The following is a 14,040-nucleotide window of genomic DNA, read 5'->3' on the forward strand; positions in this document are numbered from 1 at the left end:
TTTGTCCTTCTCCGTTTGACTTACTTCACTCAGCATAATACCCTCCAGTTCCATCCACGTTGAAGCAAATGGTGGGTATTTGTCATTTCTAATGGCTGAGTAATATTCCATTGTATACATAAACCACATCTTCTTTATCCATTCATCTTTCGAAGGACACCGAGGCTCCTTCTACAGTTTGGTTATTGTGGACATTGCTGCTATAAACATCGGGGTGCAGGTGTCCTGGCATTTCATTGCATCTGTATTTTTGGGGTAAATCCCCAACAGTGCAATTACTGGGTCATAGGGCAGATCTATTTTTAACTCTCTGAGGAACCTCCACACCGTTTTCCAGAATGGCTGCACCAGTTCACATTCCAACCAACAGTGTAAGAGGGTTCCCTTTTCTCCGCATCCTCTCCAACATTTGTAGTTTCCTGCCTTGTTAATTTTCCCCATTCTCACTGGTGTGAGGTGGTATCTCATTGTGGTTTTGATTTGTATTTCCCTGATGGCAAGTGATGCAGAGCATTTTCTCATGTGCATGTTGGCCATGTCTATGTCTTCCTCTGTGAGATTTCTCTTCATGTCTTTTGCCCATTTCATGATTGGATTGTTTGTTTCTTTGGTGTTGAGTTGAATAAGTTCTTTATAGATCTTGGAAACTAGCCCTTTATCTGATAGGTCTTTTGCAAATATCTTCTCCCATTCTGTAGGTTGTCTTTTAGTTTTGTTGACTGTATCCTTTGCTGTGCAAAAGCTTCTTATCTTGATGAAGTCCCAATAGTTCATTTTTGCTTTTGTTTCTTTTGCCTTCGTGGATGTATCTTGCAAGAAGTTACTGTGGCCAAGTTCAAAAAGCGTGTTGCCTGTGTTCTTCTCTAGGATTTTGATGGAATCTTGTCTCACATTTAGATCTTTCATCCATTTTGAGTTTATCTTTGTGTATGGTGCAAGAGAGTGGTCTAGTTTCATTCTTCTGCATGTGGATGTCCAATTTTCCCAGCACCATTTATTGAAGAGACTGTCTTTCTTCCAATGGATAGTCTTTCCTCCTTTATCGAATATTAGTTGACCATAAAGTTCAGGGTCCACTTCTGGGTTCTCTATTCTGTTCCACTGATCTATGTGTCTGTTTTTGTGCCAGTACCACACTGTCTTGATGACCACAGCTTTGTAGTACAGCCTGAAATCTGGCATTGTGATGCCCCCAGATATGGTTTTCTTTTTTAAAATTCCCCTGGCTATTCGGGGTCTTTTCTGATTCCACACAAATCTTAAAATAATTTGTTCTAACTCTCTGAAGAAAGTCCATGATATTTTGATAAGGATTGCATTAAACGTGTAAATTGCCCTGGGTAACATTGATATTTTCACAATATTAATTCTGCCAATCCATGAGCATGGAATATTTTTTCATCTCTTTGTGTCTTCCTCAATTTCTTTCAGAAGTGTTCTATAGTTTTTAGGGTATAGATCCTTTACCTCTTTGGTTAGGTTTATTCCTAGGTATCTTATGCTTTTGGGTGCAGTCTATTCTGTAGAAAGTTCCATGTGCACTTGAGAAGAATTGTATTCAGTTGAGGTTGGATGTAAAGTTCTGTAGATATCTGTGAAATCCATCTGGTCCAGTGTATCATTTAAAGCTCTCATTTCTTTGGAGATATTGTGCTTAGAAGACCTATCGAGTATAGAAAGAGCTAGATTGAAGTCACCAAGTATAAGTGTATTATTATCTAAGTATTTCTTCACTTTGGTTATTAATTGGTTTAAATATTTGGCAGCTCCCACATTCGGGGCATATATATTGAGATTGTTAAGTCCTCTTGTTGGATAGATCCTTTAAGTATGATATAGTGTCCCTCTTCATCTCTCACTACAGTCTTCGGGGTAAATTTTAGTTTGTCTGATATAAGGATGGCTACCCCTGCTTTATTTTGAGGACCATTTGAATGGTAAATGGTTCTCCAACCTTTTATTTTCAGGTTGTAGGTGTCCTTCTGTCTAAAATGAGTCTCTTGTAGACAGCAAACGGATGGGTCCTGCTTTTTTATCCAGTCTGAAACCCTGTGCCTTTTGATGGGGTCATTAAGCCCGTTCACGTTCAGAGTTACTATTGGCAGATATGAGTTTAGTGTCATCATGATATCTATTCAGTCCTTGTTTTTGTGGATTGTTCCACTGAACTTCTTCTTAAAGGGGAATTTTAAGAGTCCCTCTTAAAATTTCTTGCAGAGCTGGTTTGGGGGTCACATATTCTTTCAGTTCCTGCCTGTCTTGGAAGCTCTTTATCTCTCCTTCCATTTTGAATGAGAGCCTTGCTGGATAAAGTATTCTTGATTGCATGTTCTTCTCATTTAGGACCCTGAATATATCCTGCCAGCCCTTTCTGGCCTGCCAGGTCTCTGTGGAGAGGTCTGCTGTTACCCTAATATTCCTCCCCAAAAGTCAGGGATTTCTTGTCTCTTGCTGCTTTAAGGATCTTCTCTTTATCTTTGGAATTTGCAAGCTTCACTATTAAATGTCGAGGTGTTGAACGGTTTTTATTGATTTTAGGGGGGGATCATTCTATTTCCTGGATCTGAATGCCTGTTTCCCTTCCCAGATTAGGAAAGTTTTCAGCTAGGATTTGTTCAAATACATATTCTGGCCCTCTGTCCCTTTCGGCGCCCTCGGGAACCCCAATTAAACGTAGGTTTTTCTTCCTCAGGCTGTCGTTTATTTCCCTTAATCTGTCTTCATGGTCTTTTAATTGTCTGTCTCTTTTTTCCTCAGTTTCCCTCTTTGCCATCAACTTGTCTTCTATGTCACTCACTCGTTCTTCCACTTGGTTAACCCTCGTCGTTAGGACTTCTAGTTTGGATTGCATCTCTTTCAATTGATTTTTAATTTCTGCCTGATTAGCTCTAAATTCTGCAGTCATGAAGTCTCTTGAGTCCTTTATGCTTTTTTCTAGAGCCACCAGTAGCTGTATAATAGTGCTTCTGAATTGGCTTTCTGACATTGAATTGTAAACCAGATTTTGTAACTCTGTGGGAGAGAGGACTGTTTCTGATTCTTTCTTTTGAGGTGAGGTTTTCCTTCTAGTCATTTTGCTCAGTGCAGAGTGGCCAAAAGCAAGTTGTACTGGGAAAAGGAGAAAAAAGAGAGAGAAAGAAGGAAAGAAAAGAAAAAAAGAAAAAAGAAAAAAGGAAGGAAAAAGGAAAAAAGAAGAAGAAGAGAAAGAAAAAGAAAGAAAGGGGGAAAAAGTGTGGGGGAAGCAATCAGAAATCAAAAAAAAAAAAAAAAAAAAAAAAACCACAGGGGAGTATCTTCTGATTCTGTGTACTTTAAGTCCCTTGACTTCCCCTGGAACTTGTCCGTCCAGCTGGTCTTCTGGGGGAGGGGCCTGTTGTGCTGATTTTCAGGTGTTAGCACTTGGGGGAGCTGCTCTGCCCCTGCCTGGTGCAGGGCTCAGTGGGGGTTGTTTACCCCGTGAGGCCCCAGGAGGAACCACCGCAGTGGCGGGGCCAGCTCTGCAGCCCTGGAGTCAGCCCCCGCAGTAGCTCCAGAGCTCTCCGTCTGCAGGGCCTGGAGGCTCCGGGGCGGGGCCGCTGATCTGCTCAGCTGGGGCAGGAGCGTCCTCGCTGTCCTGGGCCCTCCCGGCCTCTGCCTGTCCCGGGGGAGGCCGGATACTGGGCTGTTTCCCGGCGCCCTGTGCTCCGGGGCCTGCGCTGGTGGATTCGCGCTCCCGCCCCGCAGCCCCCTCTGCGGAGCCGCCCCCGAGCCCCCCGAGCTGCTCCCGCCCCGCAGCCCCCTCCGCGGAGCCGCCCCCGAGCCCCCCCAGCTGCTCCCGCCCCGCAGCCCCCTCTGCGGAGCCGCCCCCGAGCCCCCAGAGCTGCTCCGGGTCCCCCGTGCGCGCTGCAGCCCTTAGGGAGCTCGGCGCACTCTCCCGGGGCGCAGGTGTCTGTTAGTGTCCCCGGGAGCCCGAGGGCATCCCCGCCCTCCTGGGTCCTGCTCCAACTCCCTGCGGGCCCCTTTCCGCCGGGAAGGTCGGTGCAGCTCCTGCTCCTCCGGGACGGGGCTCTCCTGTCCTGGGGACACTCGCCCCGGCCTCAGCCCGGCTCCTCGCGGGCCCCTCCCCCTTGGAGGCCTTTTGTTTCTTTATTTCTTTTTCCCCGTCTTCCTACCTGGATAGATGCGCGAACTCTTCTCACTGTAGCGTTCCAGATGTTCTCTCTTTAAATCTCAGGCCGAATTAGTAGATTTTCAGGATGATTTAAAGGTTATCTAGGTAATTTGGTGGGGACAGGTGATTTGGGGACCCTGCTCTTCTGCCATCTTGCCCCTCCCTCCCATTTTTCATAATTCTTATTTGTATATTTTAGTTTGTGCTTCTTAAACTGATAAAACTGCCATAGGGATATGAGGTCACAGGACACACGTGTCTTGTTTTCCCAGAGTATTTTGTTGTAGAATACAAGATATACATGAGTTTATTTTAAGAGAAAGACTATGATTTTCAGAGAGAGTTCTTCCTTGTGAAATGCTTGGGGAATACATTCACTGTCCCCTTTCATTATTTCAGAAGAAAAACCTGAGAAGCACCAATTTGTATTCTGTGTTGTTCTTTACTACCAGTTGTCTTATTTATTTTTCATATAATTTATTCTACTGTACTTAAACCTGGTCTTCCCCTTAATTTCACATGAATTCTCTCTCCCTCATTTGTAAGTATATTAAATTAAATGTCAAATTGTAATGACTTCCTCCCCTCAAGTCAGTTGTGGAATGTTAAGGTGGACCCTGCTGAGATGAACTCTTAAGTGGCCTTATGGCTCAGTCTGATTCTGCACTTGTTAAGGATGAAGTCTGGTGACTACGATAGTGTGGTGAGGACTGATTATTATAGGATCATAATGACTTGTCTTTCTGGCAACTATATGGTAAGTACAAAGTTGTGTTATTCAGTAATTTCAAATTTCAACTTTGTACTGTGTCCTTGGAGTCAAGACTGGTTTTAGAGTTCCTTGTTTGGTATTAGGTTTTTCATTTCTGTTTCTCTCTTAAGGTAGCCTGGGAGCATTGCTCACAGCTGTTTTTTTAAGTCTGTTTGCCTTCATGAAAGCCATAGGAGGCTTCTATCACAGATTGGAGGACTACCCCTCCTTTAAAATTTTTAAAAATTGGGCAGCCCAGGTGGCTCAGCGGTTAGTGCCACCCTTCAGTCCAGGGTGTGATCAGGGGGACCCGGGATAGAGTCCCACGTCGGGCTCCCTGAATGGAGCCTGCTTCTCCCTCTGCCTGTGTCTCTATCTCTCTCTCTCTCCTCTCTGTGTATTCCAATGAATAAATAAATAAAATGTTTTAAAAAATAATTTTTTTAAATTAAGCTAACCTAGGTTTTTTTATTGGGAAGGGTGGGGTCAAGACTTTGAGAACCTTGAGACTCAGAGATAACTTGTGTGCTTGATGTAATGATCAGGGAAAAATTCAGGTGTTGAGAAGACTAGCCAATCATACAAATAAAAGAAAGCTTTAGAAAGAAACTTAGAGATGCTTTGATTTAACATCTTTTTATTAGAGGTGGAGATAATTCTGGGCTCAGCAAGTGTGAGAGACTTGCTCAAAGATGAGGGACTTATTCAAATAAATTAAGTTGATAACAGACTTAAATTAGGCTTTTAGTCTTAGGATGATTTTTGTACATTTAAAATTGCAATTCTGCCCAAAGTCTCTGTGGCAAGCATGTCAGAACACTCTGGTGACTGGTTTCTTGGCACCACAGTATTCAGCCACTAAAATTGGATTTTACTTCTCTACCTTTTGCAGCAGACTTTTTCCTTTACCTTTCTCTCAGGTTCCCTGGAATTTCTTCAGGTAATTAAAAACAAACTTTATTTTATTTTTATTTTTTAAGATTTTATTTATTTATTTATGACACACACACACACACACACACACACACACACACACACACAGAGTGGCAGAGACACAGGCAGAGGGAGAAGCAGTCTCCATGCAGGGAGCCTGATGTGGGACACCATCCCGGGTTTCCAGGATCAGGCCCTGGGCTGAAGGCAGCACTAAACCGCTGATCCACTGGGGCTGCCCTTAAAAACAAATTTTAACTTAAACTGAGAGATGAACAGGACAGACTGGAAAGAGATGAGTACCTCTGAATGCTTTAATCTATTCTTATCCTTAGAAGTTCTTTTCAATATTGCTAATAAGGTACATTTTTATAATCAAGTTGTTAATATTATTTAGGCTTTTAAAACTCAGAATTCTGTAAAAAAATTCTATATATTTCATGATTCATTTCATTCTACTTATACTATAATTTGGGGATTTAAAATTTTTCTTTCATAAACGGTGACTATGAATGATTTTGTAGAAATTATTCCCTTAAACTTTCTTTCTAGACTTAAAAGAAACAAACAAAAACCCTGATGTCACTATGAATCTTCAATCTTTTGGTATGACTTGCTTTATTTGGAAATAACTCCTCATTAATATTATTATTTCAGTGTTTATAGTAGATAGTTTTATTTTAGAGGAAGTTATTGTCTAGTTGGCAAATAAGTTTTAAAATAACACTAGAAATATCCATAATTCTTGTTCTTCCTAAACCTCTGCTTGGTATTTTCTTCAAAATAATATTAATTTTCATTTTATTTTAAAAAATCAACTAATCATGAGTATTTATTTACTAATGACTATTAAACACAAATTTAATCTGACATTTTTTTTATTCAGACCCATTGCTCATAACCTTGGATTATGTGTGGGGTATGGAAAAGAAATTTAAGGCCATTATCAGTTCTCAATTTAAAAAAAAATGATATATATATACATATAGGCATCCACAGAATAACATTTTCTGGCTTTCTCATTCATTGAGTAGTAGCCCATATAATTTTCAGTCATTTTGGATTTCATACTGTTGCTTTAATATGCTGTATTTATTATAAGACAACTGCATGCCTTTCCTTATCATATTCTGTCTAGGATGTCATTCCTCCCTTACTCTCCTGATTGATCTGCTCGTTTGCTTGCTTATCTATAAAGATTCAGTTGAAGAGTCATTCTCCCTATGGCAGTCCTCCGCAGTAACTCCTCTCCTTAATGTAATATTAAAAATAATCCTTTTCTTTGTCCTGCTTCAGTACTGTGTACATATGTTTTTGTAGAGCTAGAGAACACTTGATTGCTAAAAACAGCAACAACAACAAAACAAGAACTTTATGTCTGTGATTATTGATGATCTCCATTATGTATTAGGTAATTTCCTATATGGAAAAAAAAAACATTTACTTGTCAAAATCTGTAGGGAAAATATATAACAAATCATTGAAAAACTCCAGAATCAAATTCTTAGAGTGATAATATGTTCGTTACACTTTTAAAAAGTTTGTCTCCTTTTTCTTTTTTCACTGTGAACTTCTTGAGAGAGGAGACTATGTCCTTTTTAATTTTCTGTTTTCCCTACTTAAAAATGTATTTTACCCATTGAGGGACTCAGTTGCTATTTGTTGAATGAATGGATGGGCAACCAGGGATTGTGGCAAATAATGTATATTCTTTCTGCTTGCTCTGTGTGTTGCGTATTTTCCATTTGCCCCTCCAGATCCATTATCTGCTCTTATTACTTTGCTGCCTGGGCCTGACTTTTAAGACCTGTGTTAATGGGCTTCCATGTCCATTAGATCTCAGTTGAATTTAGAGATTCAACTGAGGAGATTCTTCTTCTAAGGAATTCCTTGAAGGAGATTGGAGGAAGAGAGGGTTTATTTCCCAGCGTTTCTTCTTGTGAGATCACTTTGGATTAGTTGTGTGCCTTACTGAAGATCTCTGTTACTCTCAATAGGGTTTCTCTACAGGACTCTTTGCTTCTTGATTTAGTAACTACTCCTTTCCCTTATTCCTATGGGAAACTCTTCTGAGTATTATACTATCTTTTGTGGTCCTTCTATACCCTACTTATATCTTTATAATTCATCTTTTCATAAGTAAATTTTCTTGAATTACCATATTTGATGTTCCATTTGTTTCCTGTTAGGACTCTAACTGCTAGACTCAACAACCATTCTGGTTTCTCTTTGGATGAAAATTCTTCTTTTCCTTTCAGTAACACCCTTTCTCTGTGTATAGCTCATGGTGCTGATCCCATGGGATTGTTCCAGGGATTGGCACATGACTCAGATTTGGTGGAGTAGCTGTCCCTCTAGCTTGAGTTATTGGTTTATGTATGGGCTCAGTGCCAGAAGCATTTCTTTTCTTGCATTTTTTTTCTAACACTACTGGGAAGGAGGCAGTCCTTCCTGAAGTTGTAGTAAACTGGGATTATCTGGGAGCTGTCTTTGTCTTCATGTGGAGAGTCTTTATGAAAATGAAACCAATACATATGGTGTTATTAACATTCATGAACTATGCTTGTGTGTTAGGAACTGGGAGGAAGAAACTGACTATATGTGAAGGATGAGTTGTAGTAATTTATGACCAAAGCATCTAGAGAACAGAGGTCATTTTGTTTCTGTATGTGTCTGTGTATCTATTAGCTTGTGGTTGTCAAGATTTAAACACTAATGATTCTAATTCTAGGTGATTATAAGAAATTTATCTACATGATATTAAGAAGCTTATTTCAAATTTTCTCAAAAATTGTAGCATGGATCTTTTCTACTTTGGGTTTACAGTAAATGTCTTATTTTCCTACTTGAAAAATATTTATAAGCTTAGTTTTTTTATTCTTCCATGGACCAATGTTTTCCAAATAAAGATTACTAGGTTTAGCCTTAGTTTGAAGAAATCTATCAGATTGATTTCACTTGTGATCTAAGTTTCATTTTCACTTAAATCTCCAGGGCAGGAAACCTACCAGTTGCACTAACTGTTCTCTTAGTAAGAATTCTGAGTGAAGCTGAGAGCAAATTGCCACAGGCAAATAGAATATATTCTTGAAAAATGCCTTGTTTCTGGCTGCATCTCAAAATAATTCAAACATGATAATTTCCTCAAGCAGGAGTTTAAGGTGCATAATGTATCTAAGAGACATTTCCTAAGACTTCAGCCAGTTAAGCAAGTCTTAGAATTCAAAAGTCATGGTTGCATTTTTATTCAAACAAGTCTGAACATTCAAACCATGCTTCTTTTCCTGAAAGAGATGGAAATGAAAACAACAACAAAACAATGTGTTCTTTTTTTTTTTTTTTTTTTTTTGACGTTTTCCACTACCCTGTTTTCCAGTAAAAACAATGTGTTCATTTTTAAGGGTTGGGATGAAAGGATGCTTCTTGATTTAAAAGCTAATAAAAGAGTTACAAATCTCTATGTAAGTGTCAACTTTTTGTTTTTGTTTTTTTTCAGGAATTGAAATTCTTTCAAATAACACAATTGATATTCTTTTTCCTAAGGTTTGATCCTTTGGAACTCAATTGTCAGTTTTTCTAAAAGGAAAATACTACAGAAACAATGTTTCAGTCTGGGATAAACAATCACATACCTTCTGATTTGGTGGTTAAAATATTTGCTAATAAATAAAATACTTGCTAATAAAACACTTGCTAATGAGTCTGAATCTTGATTGTTCAGCTCTTCCTCTGAGTCTCAGAGGTAGCCCTGTAACCTCCCTTCAAAACTCCCACCCTCTTATTTTGTAGGATTTTTCCTTTTTTTCTTTTTCCTCACTAGCCTGAGTTGATTCTATTGCTTGCGACTAAAATATTTTAATCATGTGTTCTAAGTGGTTGCACTGTTTCTTTATTATAACAGGCAATGGAAGATGGCTACCCCTGGGAAAAGCACAAATCTTATAATTTTACTCCAAAAGTATTAATGACTCTTTCAAAAGAGATTAAAATAAATGTTAGCAAAAAAAATCGAGTGATCCCTATCAGCAGTTATGTCCACTTCCACATATAATATTTCATTTGACTTTATATTAGTTTACTAAGGCTACCTAACAAATTACCTCAAACTAGGTGGCTTTAAGTAACAAAAGATTACTCTCTAACAGTTCTGGAGGCCAAAATTCCAAAATCAAGGTGTTGACAAGGTTGGCTCCATCTGAAGTCTCTGAAGGAGAATGTGTTTCATGCCTCTTTCCTAGCTTCTGATGCCTACTGGCAAGTCTTTGAACTTCTTGGCTAGTAGCTGCATAACTTCATTCTCTTCCTTAGTTTTCACATGGGCTTCCCTTCTGTGTCTCTGTATCTTCTCCATTTCTGTCTCATATAAAGATACTTGTCATTGGATTTAGGGCCTACTCTAAATCCAGGATAATCTCACATCTTGAGATTCTTAATTAAATCTGCAAAGACACTATTGTAAAAGAAGATCCCGTTAAGAGGTACTGGGTGTTAGGACATATCTTTTTGGGATTGCTATTCAGCCCATTAGATCCTTCAGTAGTCTGTGAGATGGGTGACAATGTTATTCCCTTTTCACACATGCGTAAACAGAGGCTGAAATCACATATCCAGCACAGTAGAAAAGCAGGACACAACCAAAAACACCAACCAAAACCTCATTCTAAGACTAGTGCTTTTTCTTCTATGTCACAGCCTCTCTTGACATATTACTTTTGGCTTACATAATCATTTCATCTTTTTTTTTTTTTAGATTTTTTTTTATTTGAGAGAGAGAGAACGCTCACGCACATATGCACACAGGGTGAAAGAATCAGACTCCCCACTGAGCAAGGAGCATGACATGGGGCTTGATCCTAGTACCCTGGGATCATGGCCTGAGCTGAAGGCAGATGCTTAACTGACTGAGCCACCCAGGAGCCCTTCATTTTATCTTTTAAATAGAAAATAACACATAGTTTAACATTGTTCATAGGTTTGACAAAGTTATATATTTTATCAGCATCATGTTTCATTTCCTTGATATTAAATGATTCTTGTTAACAAGCTATTCCTAACAAAATCCCTCAGCTTTTCAGAGAGCAAAGGAATTTAAGAGAGAAACCAAATATATTTTTCCTCATCATCCTCAGCCATTATTTTTTTACTCATGATTTTAATCTTCTGTTTATATTGCTATACTTCTGCTTATTCTCATCCCACTTCCAGATCCCTGGGGTTTGGCTAGTGATGAGCACTTCTGAAGAATCCCAGGGAAGGCATGCTGGCTCTGTCTACAACCCCCTTTTCTTGGCACTCTGTGTAAATAATCAAGGATGCACCTGTTCCATTACAGATATGGGAATAAGACCATGATGCATGTTTGAGTTTTGGTTTTTAAAAGCATCTATTTTGTAGACTGGTCATGTTGAGGTCAGACCACAGAGAGTACAAGGTAACATGTGAATAAACTTGCTGCAAGATATGCCACATGGCAGTAATTTGCCTGAGTGACCTAAGAAGCCTTGTCTATCTTCCCATGTTTTTCTAAGATTTGGAATATTCTACAATCTCACAAAATTCAAATATCCAATTCACATTGAATCATTTATAGAAGTTCAGAATATATAGGAAGGTTGTAATTTGGTTTTATAAAACAATTCTTGACTTAAAAAAAGGTTTCATTCCTGTATTACTGAACTTTTGCCTTATATTAATTTGATTTTATTGCTTAGAAGGGGTTACAAAGTAAACAATATGTGGGTAAAAAGACTAATCTAAAAAATTGAGCATTAAATTTTTTTTCAAATTAAATACCTATTCACATACACATTCTAGTTTCACAAAAATAATTCTTCCTTGAAGTCAGTTCCACATTTTTCAAGAAGTCCTAAAGTCCAGGTTTTGATGTCCTTCTCTTCTCAAATTTGATTAGCAATTAGTTTGTATTCTATGATTTAATTTTTTTTACAAAATTTTTGTACATTAATTTTTTGTACATTATGGTTTTGAGTGCTTATCCCATATCTTATCACCAGACTATCCCGAACCTGGTACTTGTCTTGGTGTCTGCAAGTAATAGCCAAACATACCAAATATTGAGCTATGACTGATACAAGTACAAACTACAATTATTTTAAGCCCAGAACTGATAGCACCATATTTCCTACTATATTACATGATATTTTATTGCAGGTTTGCTGAACAGTGTATCAGACACTGTTCCAGATGCCTTCTATATATTCACATCAGTTTGTGGAAAATTTGAAGACAATGGTTTGTTGGGAAATCATAGCAGCATTGTTATTGTTTTGAGGAATATAATTTTCATCAGAGTTTTGGTTGATAGCCCTTTCTGGAGGATTTAATTCCTATTATGCAAAGTCAGGATCAACCTGACTTTCATCTTCACTTTTCTCTTCTAACCCTGTCCCCTTTCAGTGTTTTCAAGAATTCACATTTTTTATCAATGCCCATTCAAATCAGTTTGGATAGATGAGGCCTGTTGATTAATTTTGTCAACAAGTGCAGAATTTGAGTGATTATACTCTTTTATTAAATTTTTTGTACTAACATTCATGGCAGCTGATTCAAAAGTATTAGAATTGTCAATATCGTAGGTGGACTTAGGAGTGAAAGAAATCCCAGCTTTAGTTTCTTTAGTTTGGCTTTTCCATACTGAGCTTTTGTAGGAAAAGCAGCACATTTAGGGACTAAGACTTTATACCACTTGAAGCAGCCTTGTTCTTAATTGGCTATAACTAAAAATTTTCTACTCCTGGGAATCCAGATATCTGCCAGTCTTTATTATTTTTTAATTATTGTTTTAAAGATTTAATTATTTTAGAGAGTGCATGTGTATGAGTGGGGGGAGAGGCAGAGGGAGAGAATCTTCAAACAGACTCCCCACTGAGCATGGAGCCTGATATGGGGCTCAGTCCCACAACCCATAAAATTATGACCTGAGCTGAACCCGGGAGTCAGTTGCTTAACTGACTGAGCCATCCAGGTGCCCCTCTGCCAGTCTTTTATATCATCTTCCTCAATGACCAGCATTCTTAATACTCTAGGTATAGGTTTTAGAGGCTATTCTAAGAAAGAAGCTTAAAAGACTCTTGGTTGAGTATTTGGGTGTTTGGGCATGTAGCCCTATATACCTTAGCTAATGATGTTTAGTTTAATTGTTTCTCATATTCAGGAGTTAAGGATATATACGATCTTCAGCCTCAATCTGTTTGCATTCTCACTTATCTCCCCTTAGCACTCTTCATTCCCACCCCTGGTTTTATTGCTAGGGACATTATTTTTGTGGAGTTGTTTTTTTTTCCAGAATGGAAAGTACTGCTGTAAGAATAGGAATTTCTACCATAGTATCTGTCATGGACTGAATGTTTGTGTCCCCCACAAATTCATATGTTTTAAAGTTCTAATTCCCAGTGTGATGGTATTTGGAGATGAGGGCTTTGGGGAAGTAATTAGGTTTAGCTGAGGTCTTAAGAGATGGGTCCTCATGATGGCATTAGTGTCCTTAGAAGAGACCAGCAAGCTTGCTCTCTCTCTCCTTTCTATGTTAGGACACAGCAAAAAGATGGCCATCTGTAAGGCAAGAAGAGAGCTCTTACCAGGAACCTAACCATACTGATATCTTGATCTTGGACTTCATAGCCTCCAGAACTGTGAGAAATGTCTGTTGTTTAAGCCATGCAGTCTATGGAATTTTCCTATAGCATTTTGAGCAGACTAAATATATCCCTTTTAATAATTTATATTTTCAATGCGATTTATCTCCTGTATACACTATCCAATTTTTCTTACCTTACAGTGTTAACTCCGTTAGAATGCCCAATACCAGAGTCAAAAATATTTCAAAAATTTTGTTATCTATTATTTTACATTAGAAGAACTTTCTGTCCATGTAAAGGTTTCATAATGCTTCTCAAAATTCAATTATGATTTTTGATGGTAGAGAAGAAAAATTGAAGTTATGCTGTGCCATTTTGGGTTAATTAGTCTTTGATTCAGTAAAGAGCAGTCTTCAATATCTCATGGCAAATCCTAAATCCAATAGGACTGCACAGAAATGTGCTAGGATTTTTCTCTGAAATAGTGTTTTCTAGTTTGTTTTTTAAACTTTGGTTTTTTTTTGAAATGATACCCAGGTTTTCACATCTGAAGGAAAAACATTTTAAATCATCAATGGAGGCATGTAGCTACCTTGGCACTACCATGC

General features: G+C 38.4%; 1 pseudogene; it reads right to left on the minus strand.

Moving 5' to 3' along the window:
• Positions 1–12,045: 12,045 nt before the first annotated feature.
• LOC111097258 lies at positions 12,046–13,447 on the minus strand (annotated as a pseudogene).
• Between the last annotated feature and the right edge of the window lie 593 nt (positions 13,448–14,040).

The sequence above is a fragment of the Canis lupus genome, chromosome 8, assembly GCF_011100685.1.
Source record: "Canis lupus familiaris isolate Mischka breed German Shepherd chromosome 8, alternate assembly UU_Cfam_GSD_1.0, whole genome shotgun sequence".
NCBI lineage: Eukaryota > Metazoa > Chordata > Mammalia > Carnivora > Canidae > Canis > Canis lupus.